This window comes from Culex pipiens, chromosome 2 (genome assembly GCF_016801865.2).
Source record: "Culex pipiens pallens isolate TS chromosome 2, TS_CPP_V2, whole genome shotgun sequence".
In the NCBI taxonomy this organism is placed as follows: Eukaryota; Metazoa; Arthropoda; class Insecta; order Diptera; family Culicidae; genus Culex; species Culex pipiens.
Window position 1 is genome coordinate 116438993 of NC_068938.1, and position 9237 is coordinate 116448229.

Sequence of the window (9237 nt, forward strand, 5' to 3'; positions counted from 1 at the left end):
CTTTGACTGCGACATCCAGTACCGCAAGGGCAGCATAAACGTGGTACCAGACGCGCTGTCGCGGATTGTAGCAGCATTAGTCTTCGTGCTCAGCACGATACAAGATCCGTGGTATCTCAAGTTAGTGAAGAGCGTCAAGAAAGAACCGGACAAGTTCCCAGACTTTCGAATCATCAACGATGAGCTTTTCAAGAACTGTCTGATCAAGGAGGAGATAGGAGTCATGTCGCATCGCTGGAAGAAGGTAGTTCCGCTGGAAGAACGAACGGCGGTGATTCAGCGCTTCCACGATTGTGCGTCAGCAGCACATTTGGGCTTTTGCAAGACCTGGCAGAAGATCCAGAGAAACTTCTACTGGCCGAAGATGATGGAAGACGTTGCGGTTTACGTGCGAAGCTGCACAACGTGCAAGGCAAGCAAAGCACCAAACACGACAATGATGCCGAACATGGGAGGAGCCAAACCAGCCAGATTGCCGTGGGAGCTGGTTTCTATTGACTTCGTCGGGCCCTTCACACGATCTCGCAGCGGAAACACCGTAATGCTGGTGATAGTAGATTGGGTGACCAAGTACGTGATCGCACACCCGATGCGATCGGCCGATTCGGTGAAGATGGTAGAGTTCCTGGAACAGAACGTCTTTCTCAAGTTCTCGCGGCCGAGGATCATCTTGTCGGACAACGGCAAGCAATTTGTCTCGTCGGTGTTCAAAGCGATGTTGGCGAGGCACAAGATCACCCACATGAAGACGGCCTTCTACTGCCCGATGGTGAACAACGCGGAACGAGTGAATCGCGTCCTGGTCACCGGGATTCGAGCATTATTGGATGAAGATCACCGTGCGTGGGATGAAAATCTCCAAGGAATCGTTGCGGCCATTAACAGCGCAAAGCATGACGTCACAGGGGTAAGCCCGCACTTCGCAAACTTTGGCCGTGATCTGCTGTTACACACGGACCTCTACACGCAGCAAGACCTCAACACACCGGACGATCCGAAGGTGGCACAAGACTTGCGGCTGTCGGCGATCAAACGTATCCAGGACTTCATTGTAAAGCGCATCAAAAACAATCACGAGAAAACGAAGCAACGCTACAACATGCGGACCAGAGCGGTGTCTTTTAAGATAGGCGACCTCGTCTGGAGAAGATCCTTCAACCGTTCATCGAAAGTAGACCAAGTAAACCAAAAGCTTGACCCCAAATTCGTCCCAGCTGTCGTTCGCGAGATAAAGGGTGTGAACCTGTACACCCTAGAAGACGTGTCCAGCGGCAAACGCGGACAGTATCACGCGAAGGACATCAAAGCAGATTAACTTAAACAAGCTATGCAGACAGCCAACACCGGGGCTGCCAACAACGAACCATGTGGGATTCATCGAAACACGCGAAGCGGAAACCAAATCCCAACGTCGCAGCAAGCTCTGCGGCAACAACCGAACGTGACACCACAAGCATGCGAAGCGGCGTGGCGGCGGACCAAGCAGTAAGCAGATGGACAACGGTACCGGGTACAAGCAGTTGGAGTTTGCCGAGAAGCAGAAAGACGAGCCTGATCAACTCGAAGCGGGTGACTCGACAGCAGCAAAACCGGAAACAGGACCAGACACTCTGCGGAACCCCCGAACGCAAGCACTGCTTGCAAGACTGAGCCCCAGAAAGGGAACCACGCAAACCGTTTATCAGAACCGGGCGGGTCGGGAGATAACCATCGGGTACACTAAGCTATGAAAACAGACGACTTAAACAAAGCCCACGATGTGGAAAACCGTTTGCAGAACGGGACAAACTGCGGTTAGATAAACGGCAAAGCAGCCCGCGGAGGACAACACCAACGCGAAACACTTCGCGGGCACATCGCTGCCGAACGGCCACACCTCAACTATGACAAAGCAAGATATGAGCAACACCAGCTACTAGCGAAGCCAAACAGCACGAAGACCAACACGAGCAATCGGAACAAACCATCTTAGACTTGGACTGGTGTCTGACGCGATCGTGCACTCGGTCAGGTCCAAAGTACGGAACGGGGTTGGGTGGGTACGACGTAGATATCCAAAATTTAAGCAATTGGGGATCGCTATGACAGCACCGACCGGAACCCAAAAGCAACGCGAACTGGGGGCGCGGCCTAAAACCTTCATCTGGACTCATAGCGATCTGAAGGAGGAAATGCCTTCTATCCCAGGAATGCTAACAAGAAAATGCAAGCCATTTTTTGTGTAAATATGTATTTGTACCGCATGTTTACCGTATGATCTATCTAGTAGTTAAGTACCTAGATAAGATCAGAGTTGATGTCACCACAAGATCGAACAGCAGAAGACAGAGCGAAAGAGAGCAAGCGCAGAGACCTTTTACCACCCAGGGTGGTGCTCAGATCAACTTGTCTGGCAGAATTCGCTGCCGTGTTGTTTGTTTAGTTTGTTGCACGTGGAGATTTGATCTGGTGAGCTATAGGCTCACGGCAATCAGTTTTTTTGGTTTTGCAAAACTTGAGGTCTTCTCAACCCGCATCCAAGATCTGCTCAGTCTCTGCAGCTTCGCGAATGAAGAGAGTTTTGGAGTTTTTTTGTGGGCTGTCTTTCGTGGCCCACAAAAAACTCTCATCTTGTGGTGGGGATGTGTTGCGTTTAAGATAAATTTAGGCCTAAAATGTAGTTTTTGCCCATAGTCGCTGTAATATGTTAAGTTCAGGTTACACTAGTTTAGCTACGTAATAGTGAGAAGCCCAAGACTCGCTTGAGAATGCGCGAAGAGCCTGAGATTTCCCTGCAGTCGGCTGCACGCTTGCCAATATTTCCGACAACTCAACAAAAAGGGAAATCCAACCAGCACGACCATGCCACGTCGTACGATCGAACAGTCGCCTGCATACACCCATCGAGAGCGGAGCCTCGCTCGATCGCGTCTCGCCAGCCGACATCAGCAGCTCGCCGAGCCGGATAAATCAGCGCTCGGAAACGGTAATTTACGTAAGGGGCACGAGGCCGGACAGGACGGCATACGCCGCAAAGCCCGAACGAAACTACCGGTAAGTCGTGGTCGAGGCGGACAATTGGCACACCATTTAGTTGTCGCATTTCCCAGATTGGCAAGCCGTCCAGCGAGCTTCCCAAAAGTGTCTGGTTCACCTCACCAAGCTCGTGACGCCAAGGTCGATGGCGAAACACCGCCAGCCGCGTTTGAGTGCAGAAATCGAGGTCAAGCGGACAGCCAATCATTAAATCTCTTTTCCTAGGCGCACACGGAGGCACGCCAGCGCCGTGTCGAAGGACGAGCCCGATCTAAAGCGGACGCGCGAGGCAGAACTCGAGAGTGAAGGCGGCAGGAGAGACGCATCGCATGCCAAAAACCACAAGTAAGCGAGGCATTGACAATTGACGCTGTACTTCCACTAAGATCACCCTATTCACAGGAGATTGAGGGTCACCACACACACGCGCACGACTGAAGCGAGATTCAGTGTCAAGGTCACGCCGACGAGGAAGCAAGTCGTAAGTTAGCTCCAGGCAGGTGGTGCATCACCAATACTAACAAAGGGCTCTCTTTAAACAGTGAGAACGGTGCTCGAAGCACGCGGAACACCACTAGAGGACCTGAAGCTAAAAAGAACGCCCCCGAACCGTACGGGGTAAGATTGAGCCTGAATCAAGGAGTAAGCACATGGAGCTGACGACTTTTGTTTCCACAGGGCGTTTATACACCGTTTGTTTTGTGCTCGAGGGCCGACCGACTGCACAGGTCGTGCCGCGGAAGTTTTGTCAGCGAATACCATCGGCGGAGATCGAGTAGAGGCGTCGAGAAGAGGCCGTCGAAGTCGCGCGTGGCGCCAGGACACGGAGGGTGCCAACGTCGTACGCAAACGCCCAAACATCGCCCACCGAGAAGCACGAGTTTGGCACGCAAGCACACCAGCACGTGGCGCGCAAGCACGCACGTACGCAGAGCGCGTCGCGAGGACGCGGAGCGCGTGGTGCGAACGCGACGCCGAGGCTGGAGCACGAGCTGATCGACGGGGGCCAGGACGTGCGGCTACGGCATGGCGGCAGAAAGCGCGCGAGGACGGGTAGGGATTAGATGGGCCCATATGTGAGTGAGTAGGAAGACATGTGTTGTCCATTAGCGTAAGAAAGCAGGGAACAGAGTTTGGCAGGAGAAACATTATTATGTAAACTACTAGAATAAAACATGGCAACTTAGTTCACACGCACACAACTACTTTTAGTTATTTTGGCTTGCTAGTCGGGAGCGTCAGCGATTGCGCTCAGCTGAACGGATCCTAATCAACACATGCAACAACGTTACCGTTCCAAGTTATTATACTTCAACTCGCAGCATTGTGTCAACGCATCGACGCTAACGATCCTTCTCTCAATCCGCGTCACGGTGTCAACAATCTTGAGGCAGATCAACCGGAAACGGATAGCGAAGAAGAGCTGAACGCCATCGATAGACGGAACCAGCGGCAACCGGAGAACCGGTCGTGGAGACGGGACCGTCCCGCTGAGGGGTACAGAGGCAATCCGTCACAGGAAACAACTAGACTTCCGTTGTGTTGGAACTGCAGACAGCACGGACATTTCTGGAGACAGTGTCAAGCGGAAAAGACGACGTTCTGTTACGTGTGCGACCTACAACGTCCACCCAAGAAGGAGCGTGCCCACACAGGCTGCTCAGACAACACAAGGTCCAGGAAATCCACACCCTCAGTCTGGACAAAATCCGGGAAACTAAACTCGGAGTGCCGCAACGGGAACTCAAGCATTCCAAGCCAGAACAATGTTCCCAGTTTTACACCTTTTTTCGACCCTTTTCAGAACCTACTGGAGATCAAAATTCACACCAACCTGTGTCCACACGTGAAAATCCGTGTGTTCGAAACTGAATTCGAGGCCCTGTTAGACTCGGGTGCCAGCGTAAGCGTTACCAATTCGAGAGACGTAGCTGATCGTTACGGATTGAAGATTTTCCCGTCACCGATTTGAATCTGTACCGTCGACCACACACAGTACTCATGCGTGGGGTACGTCAACATGCCGGTTACGTTTCGAAACGTGACGAAAGTACCCAGTCAAATCAATCCGAATTCTGAAACGGAATCTAATTAGAATCGTATACAAATTCCGTTTCAAACGCAACAACCGGTTCCGTGTTCGAACCGGTTGTTGCGTTTGAATCGGAATTTGTATACGATTCTAATTAGATTCCGTTTCATTATTCGGATTGATTTGACTGGGTAGTAGCAGTAGTAATTGTACCGGATATCACAAGAAGCTTCATCCTACACAGAAAAAAAAGTGTAAAATTACACATCACTGAATCGATGTTATTAACGTAAAAGAGCATAATGTAAAATTGAAATCCAACTTAAAGTGTTGAATAGCACATAAAGAGGGTTAATGTAAAATTAAATCGAACGTAAATCATGTTTCTCATTTAAATGGAGATTATTTTTTGCCATTTCACAACTTTTGAATTCAGAAAAGCATGTAAATTCTTACTCGATGTAAAATTTGCGCTACGTAAATGTTAAAGGCATATAAATTTTCATCAAAACATTTGCTGTTCTTGTCAGTGACACACAGAAAAAAAAATCCGGTAAATTTACATCATTTATGATGTACCAAAAGTGCACGTCATTAATGATGCGAATTTACATCAATTTCATTGTAAATTTAAATGCCATCCAATGTAAATGATCCGAACAAATTATGCTTTGAAAACATGTAAATTTCCGATGAAACTAACGTAAATTTACAAAAGGTGTAAATTTTTTTCCCCCGTTGAATCTAGAATCAGATGTAATTTTCAAAAGCATAGCGATTTGTATTGGTACAAAAGCTTATTTGAAATGCATGCTTACGGTTTTGTATTGACTCTATTTAAACTCAATACTAAACAAAACATACAATTTAAAGTGCTTTAAACAATACAAGTTAAAGCTTATATGATAAATACATCAAAATCTAAATTCAACGGGGTTAGCGAAAGGGATGAAATGTCTTTTTTGCCCGTTAAAATTCACTTTTTATGTAAGTGTTTCGCTTATCGACGAATTAACTGAAATCAAATATGTTTATAAAAAAAACCTTTAACTCTGTTTCTAGTTACGGCATTATTTTAAACTTCATCGGTTGACCATTTTGCTGGGCGAGATAGGACGCCGTCTTTTCTAGAAGATGACTCGGCACTTTTCCACTTTAAAAACCCAGATGGCAGCACGATGTAACGCCACTTCCCTATTTAGGAAACGATCATGCCGTGTAAGCCACTTCGACAGACAACGACCTTCAATCTTCCAAAAAAATAAATTAATAAATAATTAAATCCCATATACTCTTGCATCAAATTAAATTTCACTTACCTTGATTTTGGGAACCGTGGTGTAGAAGTAAGCGTGATTGCCTCTCACCGTCGGCCTGGGTTCGATCCCAGACGGTCCCGGTGGCATTTTTCGAGACGAGATTTGTCTGATCACGCCTTCCGTCGGACGGGAAGTAAGTGTTGGCACCGGACTAACCTAAAGGTTAAGTGGAGTTAGCTCAGTCCAGGTGCAGGAGTCGTCTCCCTGGGTCCTGTCTCGGTGGAGTCGCGAATAAGACGTCCTTGTAAGCTCGCAGAGGCTTGCTTAACCCAAACCTTACACCGTTTTACCACAAATGATGAAGAACTAGTCGTCAAGTGCCCACCTTTCCGCTTCTCTCACACTCCGAGTCTGAAAATTGCAGACGAGGTGATATGGACCAACCGCGGTTTTAGCCTTACCGCCCAAAGGAAAAAAAAAACTGCAGCCGAAAATAGCGGATCAAAACAAATATTGCACGATTAAAATAAAAAGATCAATACATTTTAACATTCATTTAAAAAAAAGCAAGAAAAATACGGATTAAACCTAATATAATCACTAGATTTTCTCTAGAGTGTAAATGGTGGGTGTCCATGCTAAAACGAAACATAAACCTAACGCTCACAATGAGTAGATTTTACACACTAGATGTGTACACCGTTGTTTTATCTAGATTAGAGAGCCTAGATCTTATTAGAGAACGGACATCTCAAACCAAAAGTACCAATCGAAGCACGAGAACTGTCAAACGGAGGTACCAATCGAGCAGTTCTCGTGCTTCGATTGGTACTTTTGGTTTGAGATGTCCGTTCTCTAATAAGATCCAGGCTCTCTAATCTAGATCTGTGTGTAGATTATGGAGATGGTTTTGTTTTGCTGTCAAATTAATAAATTTCTTCAACATCAACGTGTTTTTTTTTTTGTAAACGGACGGCGTGGAGTTCCGGGCCGCAGTAGGGCTCCGAAAAAAACCTTTTTCGGTCTTTTTGACGTGAAACTTGCACAGCACCAGGTAGCTCTTTGTTTTTATCGACATAGAACGTTGAAATTTGTGGCTGATCATATTTTAATTACCCGCTGTAGCGAAGACTGTTTCGGCCGTCAAGGAGCCGGCGCCAGCATGGACAACAACGAGAACAAACTACCGGCTCAGGTGACCGCCTGCGAAGGTGCCGCAAGCTCAAGCTGCTTCGTCGCGACCTGCTGCGCGCGGCCAAGTACACCAAGAAGATGCCCGCATGGAGCGTAAGGTGATCGAAACATCAACATTCCGGCCGAGCCGAAGGTGACTTTCGTGATCGGTGCTATCTATATGGTCGCCCCGAATGACCGCAAGTTGCTGCAGCTGTTTCATCTGCGTCAGATAAACAACGCCACCTTCATCACCTATGTGTACCCCTTGCTCATGCTCATCCGCAGGCTGGTCTACAAGCGTGGCTTCGTCAAGCACCGACACAGCCGCATTCCGAAGCTGCGCGCCGCGTACAAGCTGCAGTGCGTCGTTGACCAGATCAACACCGGTCCAGGTTCCAAAAGGTCGCAGTTTTGAAAGGTCAAAATATCCTGGTCAAGGTAGTTCAAGAACAACAACGATGCGCAGTTTGCCACTAAACGAGCGCAATGTAGCAAATTTCTGCCCAGAATCCGTTGGCTGGTTTCGCAATTTCAATATGGTAAACTTGATGACTGGACAAAATTTGGCCTGAAAAAAATATTTATTAAACATTGTACTTACAGTTGAGTACTATCCTCAGTCATCGCTAGTCTTGCTGGAAACGGCCAGCTTCCCGCAACAAGATCGCTCACACTTGAATCCACCAGTTTGCCGAGATTGTGGTCGAGACTTATCTGCTGGCGCATAAATACGTACGGAAGGCTCCAGCCGTCTCAGCGGACCAGCTTGTGGCGCTTGTTCGAACGCAGAACAACTACACCAACTACTGGGCCCCGTCGTACTACAAAGTCACCATGCCCCCCGCACCAAAATCTCGTGTGAAGCGTAACTCGCCTCGTATACGACCCTGACCCTTTTGCTGCGCCCGAAACGGCGCGTACTGTCTGGTGTTCAAGACAGCAAAGCTGATGGTTAGTTAATCTGAAAATAATGTACAATTTGTTTAAGCCAAAACTTACTATTTTCAGCTCGGAACTCATCTCCGCGCCTTATGGCAGCTGTTCGGCTAACGGACGAGTTGTTCAGATTCAGATTGACGACACTGTTTGCGCAGCGTCGCGAAGGAAGATAAACAGTTTGAGGTGACCATCTTCTGGCGAACTACGCTAAGGGCGTACCCGTTGAGGGAAACGCGCGTGCCATGTCCAAACTGCAGATCGAGGGTGAAACGGCGTTCCTGGATCTGGGGTTTCCCGAGGTAACGCAGTCAAGTGCTGCTGTGGTTTTATGTCCCAGAAGTCGGATGAGCAAGCCCCACACCTGTGCTGGGACGCATTCCCCATAGCGCCCGGCCACAACCCGTTTGACAACTTTTGTCAAAAACATCCGGAAGTTGCATTATGTAAGTTTGTGAAACTGCGATTGGAATTTCCACCTATTTATTTCGATTAGAGAGAATTTAGACTTCAAACAAAATTATTGCCTTTTGCAAGCAGTAACATAGCTTTTCGGAACCCTCAGCAAACGTCAAATCAACACAAATTGCTGCCGGATCTTTTACCGGATCTCTCCCGGAAAAGATCCGGCAGCAATTTTGTATGGTGTGACGTTTGCGGAGGGTGCCGAAAAAAGGTAAACAAATCACTCCGTGCGTCAGCCAATGTAAAGTAGCCAAAAAACTAAAAATAAACAAACAGTGCATCCTGCTTATGTCAGTTGATACTTACAACATACTCTAAGAACGAGCGAGATGCAGAAAGCCTTTTGAAAATCTT

At 47.8% G+C, this 9237-nt stretch overlaps 1 long non-coding RNA gene across 1 annotated transcript; it reads left to right on the forward strand.

Annotated features, from left to right (window-relative positions):
• The first annotated feature begins 7238 nt into the window (after positions 1–7238).
• On the forward strand, positions 7239–8949 carry LOC120430303 (uncharacterized). Its single transcript, XR_005607585.2, has 4 exons — positions 7239–7360; positions 7432–8021; positions 8086–8433; positions 8491–8949. It is a non-coding gene; the product is annotated as an uncharacterized LOC120430303 (long non-coding RNA).
• The last annotated feature ends 288 nt before the right edge of the window (positions 8950–9237 follow it).